The sequence below is a fragment of the Fundulus heteroclitus genome, chromosome 22 (genome assembly GCF_011125445.2).
Source record: "Fundulus heteroclitus isolate FHET01 chromosome 22, MU-UCD_Fhet_4.1, whole genome shotgun sequence".
Lineage (NCBI taxonomy): Eukaryota > Metazoa > Chordata > Actinopteri > Cyprinodontiformes > Fundulidae > Fundulus > Fundulus heteroclitus.
In genome coordinates, this window is record NC_046382.1 from 5,776,227 (window position 1) to 5,790,063 (window position 13,837).

Consider the following 13,837-nt stretch of genomic DNA (forward strand, 5'->3'; position numbering starts at 1 on the left):
AGCCCCACTCCAGCGGGGGCAACAGACCCCAGGACCAGACCCACCAGGCACCTCAGTTCACAAACATATCAGACCCCCAAAACGCAGAAACCCCTCACATCAGCCACAACACCTTGGGTGGGTTGGCCCCAAGAGGGGCCAACCCAAGAAATCTGCCTCCCCCAACCAAGGGAAGAGGAGGGACAGCCCTAAGGAAGCCCGCCAACAGCCACAATGCCGGAGCTCCTTTCCCTGCATGTTGCATGTTGTTCTCAAGTGTATTTAAAACTTGGAGTGCCAAAGAGGGTGTCTAGCAATGTCCACCACCCCTCCGAAAGGTAGCTGGTGCCTCCATTAGGCACCCTGTTCTCCCAAAGCCCACCCGGAGAATGAGGCTCCGCCAGCCGCACCACCATAGTCCGAGGAACAAGGACAAGCCGCAGGACCCTGGGAGCCGACCGCAAACCAGGACCAACACCACCACCCGAACTCGCCCACCCTTCCTCTGGATCCATTTTATTTTTAATACCATCACATCCATGATAGACCTTGCAGGGACACGCAAATCTCACACCTCCTACGTGTCCACACCACCTCAGATCTAGTCCCTAGAACTTGCTGAATGTCCCACACACTGTCTTTAAGACCTGTTTAGACAGAACCTTCACCTAAACTGTCTCTAAGCATCAGATCTTCTGACAGTAAGTCCCAGATCAAGAAACACTTTGTTTCTCGATCTGGTTCAGGTGGTTCAGGTGGTTCTGGTGTTCACCCTTTTAGTTCATCTTCCTCTTTTTAACCTATTTGTATCGTGTTCATTTGATGCTCAGTTTTTCTGTTTTAAGGACTTTTACTGTGAAGCTCTTGGTGATTTCATCTGTGAAAACTGCTGGATGAATATTTTCTTCCTTCCTAATTGTTCTGGTTCCTCCACAGAGTGGACCAGCAGAACTCAGAGGTTCCCAGAGGTCCATCTGCCCAGATGCATCAAACCCAGCTGGACTCCATATTTATGGTCTGTACATGTACAACAACTACTTTTCCAACGATTCTGTTCAGTCGTCTCCATGCTGGACTTTGTGGACCAATGGACTCTCAGTCTATCCATTATGGTTCTGATGTTTGGATCCATGATTTCAGTCTGATGTGTCCTCCATATATTATTTTGTTCCAGCTGCTGGAGGACAACATTGTCACTTTTGTGAAGAAGGAGCTGAAGAAGATCCAGAACATTCTGAGCACAGATGACCCAAACTGCTCAGGGAGTCAGAGAGATGATAAGGATGTGTTGGAAGGTGAGGATGAAGAGCAGAAGAGGTGCTGCAGAGAGGCACTGATGAGGATCACTCTGAACTTCCTGAGGAAGATGAAGCTGGAGGAACTGGCTGACCGTCTGCAGAGCAGTAAGAGGATTTCTACAAAGATTAACCTGATGGATAAATCACACATTTACTGATGTCTGAAGAGATGGAATCACATTATTCACATCATCTTCTGAAGATCATTTGGTTTCATTCCTGATTTTATTTTCTGTGTTAATCTAGAAAATCCTGCAACAGTATGTAAACATAAACTTAAATCTGGTCTGAAGGAGAAGTTCCAGTGTGTGTTTGAGGGGATCGCTAAAGCAGGAAGTCCAACCCTTCTGAACCAGATCTACACAGAGCTCTACATCACAGAGGGAGGGACTGGAGAGGTCAATGAGGAACATGAGGTCAGACAGATTGAAACAGCATCCAAGAAACCACACAGACCAGAAACAATCATCAGACAAGAAGACATCTTTAAAGTCCCACCTGGAAGAGATCGACCAATCAAAACAGTGATGACAAAGGGAGTGGCTGGCATTGGAGAAAACAGTCTTAACCAAGAAGTTCTCTCTGGACTGTGCTGAAGACAAAGCCCACCAGAACATCCACTTCATATTTCCATTCACCTTCAGAGAGCTGAATGTGCTGAAAGAGAAAAAGTTCAGCTTGGTGGACCTTGTTCATCACTTCTTTACTGAAACCAAAAGAATCTGCAGCTTTGAACACTTCCAGGTTCTGTTCATCTTTGATGGTCTGGATGAGAGTCGACTTCCTCTGGACTTCCAGAACCAGGAGATCCTGACTGATGCTACAGAGTCCACCTCAGTGGATGTTCTGCTGACAAACCTCATCAGGGGGAAACTGCTTCCCTCTGCTCGCCTCTGGATAACCACACGACCTGCAGCAACCAATCAGATCCCTACTGAGTATGTTGGTATGGTGACAGAGGTCAGAGGGTTCACTGACCCACAGAAGGAGGAGTACTTCAGGAAGAGGTTCAGAGATGACGAGCAGGCCAGGAGGATCATCTCCCACTTGAAAAAATCAAGAAGCCTCCACATCATGTGCCACATCCCAGTCTTCTGCTGGATCACTGCTACGGTTCTGGAGGACGTGTTGGAGACCAGAGAGGGAGGAGAGCTGCCCAGCACCCTGACTGAGATGTACATCCACTTCCTGGTGGTCCAGACCAAAGTGAAGAAGATCAAGTATGATGGAGGAGCTGAAACAGATCCACACTGGAGTCCAGAGAGCAGGAAGATGATTGAGTCTCTGGGAAAACTGGCTTTTGATCAGCTGCAGAAAGGAAACCTGATCTTCTATGAATCAGACCTGACAGAGTGTGGCATCGATATCAGAGCAGCCTCAGTGTACTCAGGAGTGTTCACACAGATCTTTAAAGAGGAGAGAGGGCTGTACCAGGAGAAGGTGTTCTGCTTCATCCATCTGAGTGTTCAGGAGTTTCTGGCTGCTCTTCATGTTCATCTGGCCTTCATCAACTCTGGTGTCAACCTGATGGAGGAGAAGCAAACTTCCATGAGGTCTTTATTGTCTATGAACCCTGAACCAAAGTCTTTTCACCAGACAGCTGTTGACCACGCCTTACAGAGTCCAAATGGACACCTGGACTTGTTCCTCCGGTTCCTCCTGGGACTTTCATTGCAGACCAATCAGAGACTCTTACAAGGTCTGCTGGCACAGACAGGAAGTAGCTCACAGACCAATCACGAAACAGTTCAGTACATCAAGGAGAAGATCATTGAGAATGTATCTGCAGAGAAAAGCATCAATCTGTTCCACTGTCTGAATGAACTGAATGATCGTTTTCTAGTGGAGGAGATCCAACAGTCTATGAGTTCAGGACGTCTCTCCAAGGATAAACTGTCTCCTGCTCAGTGGTCAGCTCTGGTCTTCATCTTAGTGTCATCAGCAGAAGATCTGGATGTGTTTGACCTGAAGAAATACTCTGCTTCAGAGGAGGTTCTTCTGAGGCTGCTGCCAGTGGTTAAAGCCTCCAACAAAGCTCTGTAAGGACACAGATTGTTACTGCTTTTATTTCTGATAGTGAGAAATCTGCTAATGAGGTGAAAATTAATTTATGTTACTTCAGATTAATTGTAATGAACTAGTTCACAACAAAAGGACTTGTATTATAGTATATATAATATAATCAATCTTTCCAAAGAGAATATTGGTGACTGCAAATAAATAAACATCATTTATTTGTTCAATAACATATTTTCCTCCTTTTTTCCTCAGACTGAGTGGCTGTAACCTCTCAGAGAGAAGCTGTAAAGCTCTGTCCTCAGTTCTCAGCTCCCAGTCCTCCATTCTCAGAGAACTGGACCTGAGTAACAACAACTTGCAGGATTCAGGAGTGAAGCTTCTCTCTGCTGGACTGGAGAGTCCAAATTGCAAACTGGAAACTCTCAGGTACAAATTTCTAAATCCTGTTGAAAACATATTTCTGTTCATTACCTGCTGAAAACATGATGGAAATATTAGTTCAGTGATAGATTTGTCAACGTTTCTTGTCTAACCTTTACACCCGTCCGTCCGTCCATTTTCTTCCACTTATCCGGGGTCGGGTCGCTGGGGTAGCAGCTTCAGTAGGGAGGCCCAGACGGCCCTCTCCCCGGCCACTTGGGCCAGCTCCTCCGGGGGAATCTCAAGGCGTTCCCAGGCCAGCCGGGAGACATAGTCCCTCCAGCGTGTCCTGGGTCTTCCCCTGGGCCTCCTCCCGGTGGGACGTGCCCGAAACACCTCACCAGGGAGGCGTCCAGGAGGAATCCTGACCAGATTCCCGAGCCACCTCAACTGTCTCCTCTCGACGTGGAGGAGCAGTGGCTCTACTCTGAGTCCTCCCCGGATGACTGAGCTCCTCACCCTATCTCTAAGGGAGAGCCCAGACACACTACAGAGAAAACTTATTTCAGCCGCTTGTATCCAGGATCTCGTTCTTTCGATCACAACCCAAAGTTCGTGACCATAGATGAGGGTAGGAACGTAGATCGACCGGTAAATCGAGAGCTTTGCCTTTTGGCTCAGCTCTCTCTATACCACAACGAACCGGTACAGCGCCGCTTCACAGCAGACGCCGCACCAATCAGCCTGTCGATCTCCTGCTCCATCTTCCCCTCCTTTTTGAACAAGACCCCAAGATACTTGAACTCCTCTGCTAGGGCCAGCACATCCTCCCCAACCCGGAGAAGGCACTCTACCCTTTTCCGGTTCAAGACCATGGTCTCGGATTTGGAGGCACTGATCCTCATCCCGGCCGCTTCGCACTCGGCTGTGAACCGCTCCAGAGAGAGCTGTAGATCACGCCCTGATGAAGCCAATAGGACCACGTCATTTGCGAATAGCAGAGACGCAATCCTAAGGCCACCAAAACGGATCCCTTCAACACCTTGGCTGCGCCTAGAAATTCTGTCCATAAAAGTTATAAACAGAATCGGTAACAAAGGGCAACCTTGGTAGAGTCCAACTCTCACCGAAAATGAGTCCGACTTACTGCCGACAATGCAGACCAGACTCTGACACCGGTCGCACAAAGACCTGACAGCCCTTATTAAAGGGTCCGGTACTCCATACTGCCGGAGTACCCCCCACAGGATCCCTCGGGGGACACGGTCGAATGCCTTCTCCAGATCCACAAAGCACATGTAGACTGGTTGGGCAAACTCCCATGCCCCCTCTAGAATCCTGCTTAGGGTATAGAGCTGGTCCAGTATTCCACGGCCAGGACGAAAACCAAACTGCTCTTCCTTAATCTGAGATTCGACTATCCGACGGACCCTCCTTTCCAGAACCCCCGAATAGACCTTACCAGGGATGCCCAAGAGTGTGATTCCTCTATAGTTGGAACACACCCTCCGTTCCCCCTTTTTAAATAGGGGGACCACCACCCCAGCCCGCCAATCCAGGGGAACTGCCCCCGATGTCCACGTAATGCTGCAGAGCCACGTTAACCAACGCAGCCCCACAACATCCAGAGCCTTAAGGTACTTAGGGCGAATCTCATCCACCCCCGGAGCCTTGCCACCGAGGAGCTTTTTAACAACCTCGGCAACCTCAGCACCAGAGATGGGAGAACCCGACCCAGAGTCCTCACGCTCTGCTTCCGCAATGGAAGAAGTGTTGGTGGGATTAAGGAGGTCTTCGAAGTATTCCGCCCACCGACGCATGACGTCCCGAGTTGAGGTCAGCAGCACACCACCCCCGCTGTAAACAGTGTTGGTACCGCACTGCTTCCCCCTCCTGAGATGCCGGATAGTGGACCAGAATCGCTTCGAAGCCGTACGGAAGTCTTTCTCCATGGCCTCTCCGAACTCTTCCCACTTCTAAGTTATTGCCTCGGCGACCAGCCGAGCTGCCTGCCGCTTCGACTGCCGATACACATCAGCTGCTTCCGGAGTCCCACAGGCCAATAAAGCCCGATAGGACTCCTTCTTCAGCTTGACGGCTTCCCTCAACGCTGGTGTCCACCAGCGTGTTCGAGAGTTGCCGCCGCGACATGCACCGACAACCTTGCGGCCACAGCTCCGACTAGCCGCCTCAACAATAGAGGCGCGAAACATGGTCCATTCAGTCTCAATGTCCCCCGCCTCCCTCGGGACGTGTTGAAAGTTCTCCCGGAGGTGGGAGTTAAAGCTCTGTCTCGCAGGGGACTCTGCCAGACGTTCCCAGCAAACCCTCACAATACGTTTAGGCCTGCGAGGTCTGACCAGCTTCCTCCCCCACCATTGGAGAGTTCCGCCCCTCTCTTCACCCGAATGTCCAAGACATGGGACCGCAGATCAGATGAAAGTCGATCATTGAACTGCGACCTAGGGTGTCCTGGTGCCAAGAACACATGTGGACACCCTAATGCTTGAACATGGTATTTGTCATGGACAATCCATGACGAGCACAGAAGTCCAACAACAGAACACCACTCGAGTTCAGATCAGGTGGGCCATTCCTTCCAACCACGCCCCTCCAGGTCCCACCGTCATTGCCCACGTGAGCGTTGAAGTCCCCCAGCAAAACGAGGGAGTCCCCAGGAGGAGCACTCTCCAGTACCCCTTCCAAGGACTCCAAAAAGGGTGGGTAATCTGAATTGTTGTTTGGCGCATAAGCGCAAACAACAGTCAGAACCCGTCCCCCCACACGAATGCGGAGGGAGGCCACCCTCTCGTTCACCGGGGAGAACCCCAACGTGCAGGCACCGAGATGAGGGGCAACAAGTATGCCCACCCCAGCTCGGCGCCTCTCACCAGGGCAACTTCAGAGTGGAAGAATGTCCAGCCCCTCTCGAGGAGACTGGTTCCAAAGCCAGAGGGGTGCGTCTAGGTGAGTCCGACTATCTCTAGTCAGAACCTCTCAACCTCGCGCACAAGCTCAGGCTCCTTCCCCACCAGAGAGGTGACATTCCACATCCCAAGAGCCAGCTTCTGCAGCCGAGGATCGGAACGTCAAAGTCCCCGCCCTCTACTGCTACCCATTGCACAATGCACCCGACCCCTTTGGCCCCTCCGACAGGTGGTGAGCCCATCGGAAGGGGGACCCATGTCGCTTCTTCGAGGTGAGCCCCGCCGGGCTCCATGGGTAAAAGCCCTGCCACCAGACGCTCACCAACGTGCCCCACCTCCAGGCCCCACCTCCAGGCCTGGCTCCAGAGTGGGGCCCCAGTGACCCGCGTCCGGGCGAGGGAACACGAGATCCAATAATCATACTCATCATAAGGGGCTTTTTGGGCTGCTCTTTGTCTGGTCCCTAACCTAGGACCTGTCTGCCTTGGGTGACCGTACTAGGGGCTTAAAGCCCCTGACAGCATAGCTCCTAGGATCATTGGGACACTCAAACCCCTCCGCCACGGTAAGGTGGCAGCCTAGGGAGGGGACCCCTTTACACCCAAGGAATACAAATTAGATGCAGACTCGCCATATAGCAGTGATTCCCAGATGTTTTTAGTTTTCAAGACTCCCAATCCAACCGATTAGCAGACCTATAACTAATCTTCTTTTCCTTTCTATAATTCTTGAGAAAGTGGTTGTTAATTAAGTATGTGTCACAATCCTAAGGTGTTTGGTTATTTATGGTTTTTAGGTTCCTTGGATTGTGCATCTTTCAGTGACTGTTTGTTTTGTGTATAGTTTACCTGTTTTTCATGTCCTTTTAGTATCCTACACTAGGTTTCTCCCCTGCTGTGTGTATTTCTACGCACATCAGGGGATTGTTACTCACCTGTTCGTTATTCAGTTGATTACTTTCCAGCGTATTTAATTTCTTGTTTTCTGTTCATTAGTTGCTGGATTCTCTGTTGATGCTACCTGATGTTCGCACTGTTTGTCAACCTGTCACTGACAGTATCCTCAAGTTTTCAGTTTATTAAATATATGATGCTGCACTTTGGGTCCATAATATCTGCAAATCATGACAGAATTTGAACATTGACAAAGAAATGACCTGTTTGAAGAATTACAGTAAGGCTTCAGAGCTCATCTTAGCATTGAAATAGCTCACTAATGATATTCACATGGCCACAGATAATACACCTGTATCTGTACTTCTCCCCTTAGATCTCAGTGCTGCATTTGATACAGTTGATAAAAATATTCTCCTAGAAAGGCCCTGAAAGGATTTATGGAAAAGCATTTGACTGGTTTAAATCTTCTCTGTCTGATATATTCCAGTTTGTTCATGTTAATAGATCCTCTTCAAACTCCAGGGTACCATTGGGTTGGTACCCTGGTGTTTATACCACATGAATAGCGTTAGCAGGTAATGGTTGGTGTGGTATTATGGAGTACCATAGGGTTCAGTCCTTGGACCTAATATTTTTACTATATATATATATAGGGCTGTCAGTTTTAACGCATTATTAACACGTTAACTTTGTTAGACCATAACGCGACATTTTTTTTGACACGCGTTAATCAGAATCAGACTCAGAATCAGACATACTTTAATAATCCCAGAGGGAAACTGCTGTTTTAGTGCCATCACCATAACATAACATCACAAACATTTCAGGGGGGAGACGGTTCACTGGGGCCGTGCAGCCAAGGACAAAAACTGTCCACAAGGCGCTACCCTTATTTGTTGAAGGAAGATAACAACAACATCAGGGAAAGGGATGTTAATGTTTTTTTTCCCGCAGTACTCTCTGGACTATGTTTTTTTTTACTGTCGGCGTTTTCCGTGGTTCCAAGAAAGCTAGAGACTGTAGCAAAACAGGCCCATGCTTACTGTTGCTAAGTCCGTTTATTTCATACGACTTTGGTCTTCATTTTTCTAAAGTCGCATGTAAAATTCATGAGTTGCAGACATTTTTCTTTCTCCTTTCCTCTTTTTCCCTTTCCCCTCTCCTTCCCCATATATTCCCTGCTTCTGCTTTTATCAATCTTTTCGGAACCTCTTTTTACATATCCTCCAAATTGTAAATTATGGATCTGGTCATCTTGACTCTCAACGCAATTGATACAATTTTCAAAACGAGTAGAGAGCCTTTTTGCCTTGGCGAGACACACCGTGAACTCCTGATAGGAAGACTGTGTGTCTGTCCATTTTATTCGTCGAGGATGTTGAACATGCGCTCAAAATCAGATTTATGATAACAGGATTTCTGCTTTTCGGAGTTGGCATTTACCTGGAGTTTTGAGAAATTCTGAAAACTTCTGCAGCTGTTTCAGCCCAAGTCAAGGCTGCCCCTCCACATACACACACAGACTCCCTGAGAGGGAGGAGAAAAGATGAACAAGCCAGGCATCCTTGCCAGGAAGACAGAGACGTTACTGAAATACACTGCCCTATTTCTAACATAACAGCAAAATAAACTTCACTATTACATTGCATTAACTTTTCCAGCAGAAGGCTGGCATTTTTTAAATGCCCACTCCCTCATGAATTTTCCTTTCTTGTTTTCTACTCCTCGTCCACTGACAGCATGTCCTCATATAGAAGACAGATAGGGAAAACGCGTATGGCTGACAAGGTGGTCCCCTTTTGGGTACTGAAAGCAGAAATAGCGATCCAACATGGCATCCCTCAGTGGGTGCACCAACATGTATGGATTTATTTAAAGCTAATTCTAAGCAATGAGAGCATGTTCATTTTTGAAGTGAGGTTATTAGTCTTTGCCAGAAAAAGTATTTATAAAAGCAGTATGCTCTACAGAACCTTTAACACTCAGGGCAGACTTGGAAGAGGGCACTGTCACAAAAGTTTGCCTGGGGCCCCAAAATGGCTAAGTCCAACATTAATACAAACCTCTACTTTATCCTTTATCTCAGCTTTATTTATTCACTCCATCAATGAGATTAAAGCTATCTAAACACCATAACAATGGTTCCACTGAGACCACCAATTTGTCATTTGTATTTTAGGTCCAGTTTGAAAAAAGCTTCAAGCCAGTCCCTTGTACAGAGTTTGTGTCATTTTGTAGAGTTTCAATTCCAGTCGAGCTCTAGCCAGGATTCAACTCTTTAAATGTGTCAGATGTTACTTTGGATGACCTACAGAACAAAACAAATTTTTATTTATATTTAGTGTTTATTAACACCAGCTGAGCAGCAGTTTATTGTGCACTACTTTCTCATGTTAACATCATGTGTTGAATTGTGTGTCTGCAGCTTGTCAGGCTGTCTGGTCTCAGATGAAGGCTGTGCTTCTCTGGCCTCGGCTCTGAGCTCCAACCCCTCACATCTGAAAGAGTTGGACCTGAGCTACAATCATCCAAGAGATTTAGGAGTGAAGCTGTTGTCGGCTGGAATAAAGGATCCACATTGGAGATTGGAAGCTCTCAGGTATGGGGAAAAAATCGGTATACAGTACTTTATGAAACAGTTTGGACAGATTTTTGGTCAGATCATAAATCAAAACACTCTTGATTAAATTTCCTTCTCCATCCCTTTCTTACCCTTCTTATCACTTCTGGTTAGATAATTGGATAGTTTATTTAAATAAATACAAAGAACAGTCTCTAGGATCAGTGCCTCCAAATCTGAGGCCATGCTCTTGAGCTGGAAAAGGGTAGAGTGTCTTCTTCGGGTCTTGTTCATGAATAAGGGACAAGGGACAATAATCTACGTTCCCACCTTCAACTATGGTCATGAGATTTGGGTCGTGAATGACAGAACGAGATGGCAGATACAAACGGCCAAAATGAGTTTGGGTGTCTGGGCTCTCCCTTAGAGATAGAGTGAGAGGCTGGGTCATGTGCAGGAGAAATTTAGACCAAGTTTAGACAGAAAATACAACCTTTTTGTAAGCTTTCAGTTTTCATTCTTCAAGTAAGGTCAGTGCTATGCACTTTAAAATTGTACACAACCAAGTGCAGGCAAAGCGGGTGTATACTAAGAACATGGTTAAGTGATAAACTAGGCTTTGTTAACCTACAGGAAGTGGTAAACCTGCTAATACACTTGCAGGTATCATTTAGTTAAGAAAGTTAGGACTCCTAGCTCTACTATTAGATGCTTTACTTATACCAGAAGGTTAACTTAACCTGCTTTACTACTGAAACAGCTTCTTATCCTGTTGATGGTGATGAACAAGCCCAGGCAAGTCCCAACTTTGTTGCAGTCAAAACACTTGTGTTTTGACATCTCTCTCTCTCTCTTTTTTTGTAACAAGTAACTAAACCAAACATTGAAAATATATCAGAGTAAAAGTATGCAATTAAGTTAAAAAGTATAGTAAAGTAAAAGTGAATGTTATCAAAACATTTTATACTCGAGGAAAGTATAAAGTACTCCAAAATATACTTAAGTAAGGTAGTGAAGTATTTTTACTTCATTACAATACAACACTGACTTTCAGAGTACAACTACTGAATCTTCACGTCGAGAGAAGCCAGTTTAGGTGGCTTGTGCTACCTAACCATCTGGTTAGGATGTCTCCGCGACACCTCTCTGGTGAGGTATTCCAGACATGTCTCAATTGGAGGAGACCCAGAGTAAGAACCAGGACATGTTGGAGGGACTAGGTTTCTTGGCTGGCCTGGGAACACCTTGGGATTTCCCCATAGGAGCTGGCCCAAGTGGCTGGGGCAAGGGAAGTCTGGGCCTCCCTACTAAGGCAGCTACCCCTACGACCCATCCCCGGAAGTGGAAGAAGATGGCTGGATGGATGGCTAAACAATAATTAGTAATAGCTTAATGAAGGACTTTCCAAAGTTAGGGACGCAGCTCACCTAGGGGGCGCCATTGCTCTTCAGGGGAGGCGAAACGCAAGCGGTCAAATTAATAAACATCACAACTATGACATTTAGAAACGTAGGGACAGTTCTAGACCAAATTTATTGGGGGGGCAGTATTTTATTTGAGCACAGAACATAAGAAACAGGGCAATATTTTATTGGTTAATGGCCAAATAAACACTTGTGGCTCTAGAACTGCAGGTTTCAGATACCTGAACTGTGATCTTATTTCAACACAGCTGAAGCTAAAAATGCAACAACTTGTGTTTTTAAATCATTGTTACAGTAAAACTGTGAAGGTAAAAAATTAAACTGGTGTTATGGGAGTTTTGGGTGGAATATTAAACTATAGTAACTGAGTTCCCATCTTTACTAAATGACGAGACGGTGGTAATGACGTTCCAGCACTTTTATTGAGAAACAGAGCAGAGATTCACATAGATGGTAAGTAATCGCACCCCACGGTTCCGCTGCGGTCTGCGTCTGCCCTGTCTCTGTCTGTGTCGCTTTTCGGGCTTCCCCTAATACTGCACCGTGGCCTTCCCATGAGACAAAACAAAGACAGTCTATCGTAAACAATCAGTATTCCTCAGCAGCTGCAGCATTTGGCCTTGCACTCAGCAAACAGTGGATCTTATACACAGACATCAGGTCTCCAGGCCTCCTATGTCCAAGTGGTGTGAGGCCATAGTGACTTCAGAATAATAATTCTTATAACATTCCTCTGTTTTTTTTTTTTTTTTTTTTGATGATGGCATCGTCAGCATCAAGACAAAACAAGATGACCCATCACTTGAAAATGTGAACAGAGCACAGAGGAACCATTTCTGTAAACTCGTAAAGTGGGACCCAAAGGGTTCCCGTGTTGGAACCGGGCAGTGCTGGAACTTTTAGTACAAATCAACACAAATGCTTCATAGAGCTTTAACACACAAGATCAAAGGTTTAGCTTTTATCTACAATTTAGGATTCATCTAATTAGGTAAGGCCTGTTTTAGGTACCTATGTGCACATTATTTTAAAATTACATTAGACTATGGTAAGCTAAACCTGTTCAGTAACCAAGGTCGAATACGTCTACTCTCACCCCACCCAGAATACCCTCCTACTCCTTTCTCCACTCACCCCTCCGATGGACAATAATCCACCACTCCAAACTTACAACACCAGGAGCAAAGGCAGGAGAGGTTCAGTGCGGGCAGGGGAACCACAGAAAAAGCTACCCCCAGGGGATAGTAAAAACTTGCAAGGCCCCCCTCCCAGGGAGATCTGCTCTCGGCCAATCTGAGCCTGAAAACCCTGTATTGAATCTAAGTGTTATCATTACCAGCTAATATTAAAAGGATCTTTTAGCCAATACGATCCTGGTTCTTCCTATATCAAATCAAAAAGGTGCATAAACCATAGATCCTTGTGTGTCTGAAGCAAACAGTTTCCATTTTTACCATAAAACCCATATTGATCAACATGATGTAACATTAAAGTGTAGATCTCATAACACAAAAAAAATCAAACATGTGAGTCAGTGGAACAGAGCAGTTAAACAAACAGCAACACATAATGAGAAGAGTCCTAAACATCAAGAACGCAAAGTTAAGGAAGCCTTCAGGCCTTTCAGGCACAAGGCAGAAATTAAACTAATCGCGCGTAGGGTCTCTTCAGGCAACTCCTCCCGTTGAAGAATAAGGAATCAGAGTTCTCTGGCTTCTTCATCCCCAGTCCTCTTCTTGGTTCCTCCTCTCAGGCTGGATGATTGAGCTGGATGGTAATAAGTGTTCAGTTCTGGATGGGCACTGAGCATTTTATTTTGCATTTCTCTCTAATAAAACACTTTGTGAAGATGGTCTGCAGACACTTGGACACTTATCCATTTTTGAAAGTTATACGTCACTATTAGCAGTTCAGAACAATTTTATCCACAACGGAAGTGCCTAATCGGTCCCCACGTAAACGCTTCCCCGGTGCAACGCCTTTATAGTTCCGTTTCCGTTTTCTGTTTTTATTAATTTTATTCAATTTTCGCTTTTCTTTTTTCTCTTAATTTTATTTTTATTATTTAGTAGCAGTACTGCAATAAAATAAAATAATAGTAATAATAATAATAACCCCTATGTGAGAAATGTCCATGTTTAATCAAATCATTTCAAATAATTTATGCATGTCATGCTTCTGGGCCCCTACTTTTTCAGCATGAAATCGAACGTCCCACCCTAGGGCAAGGCTTGACCCTGAAAAACCTCTGCCTTTGACCCATTACACGGACTCTTCTGCATCCAGACTTTTTTTTTGTTTATTTTTATTTATTTTATCCTTTTTTGTGTTTTTATTGTTATTTTCTACTCGTCCTTAGCACGATCGACCAACT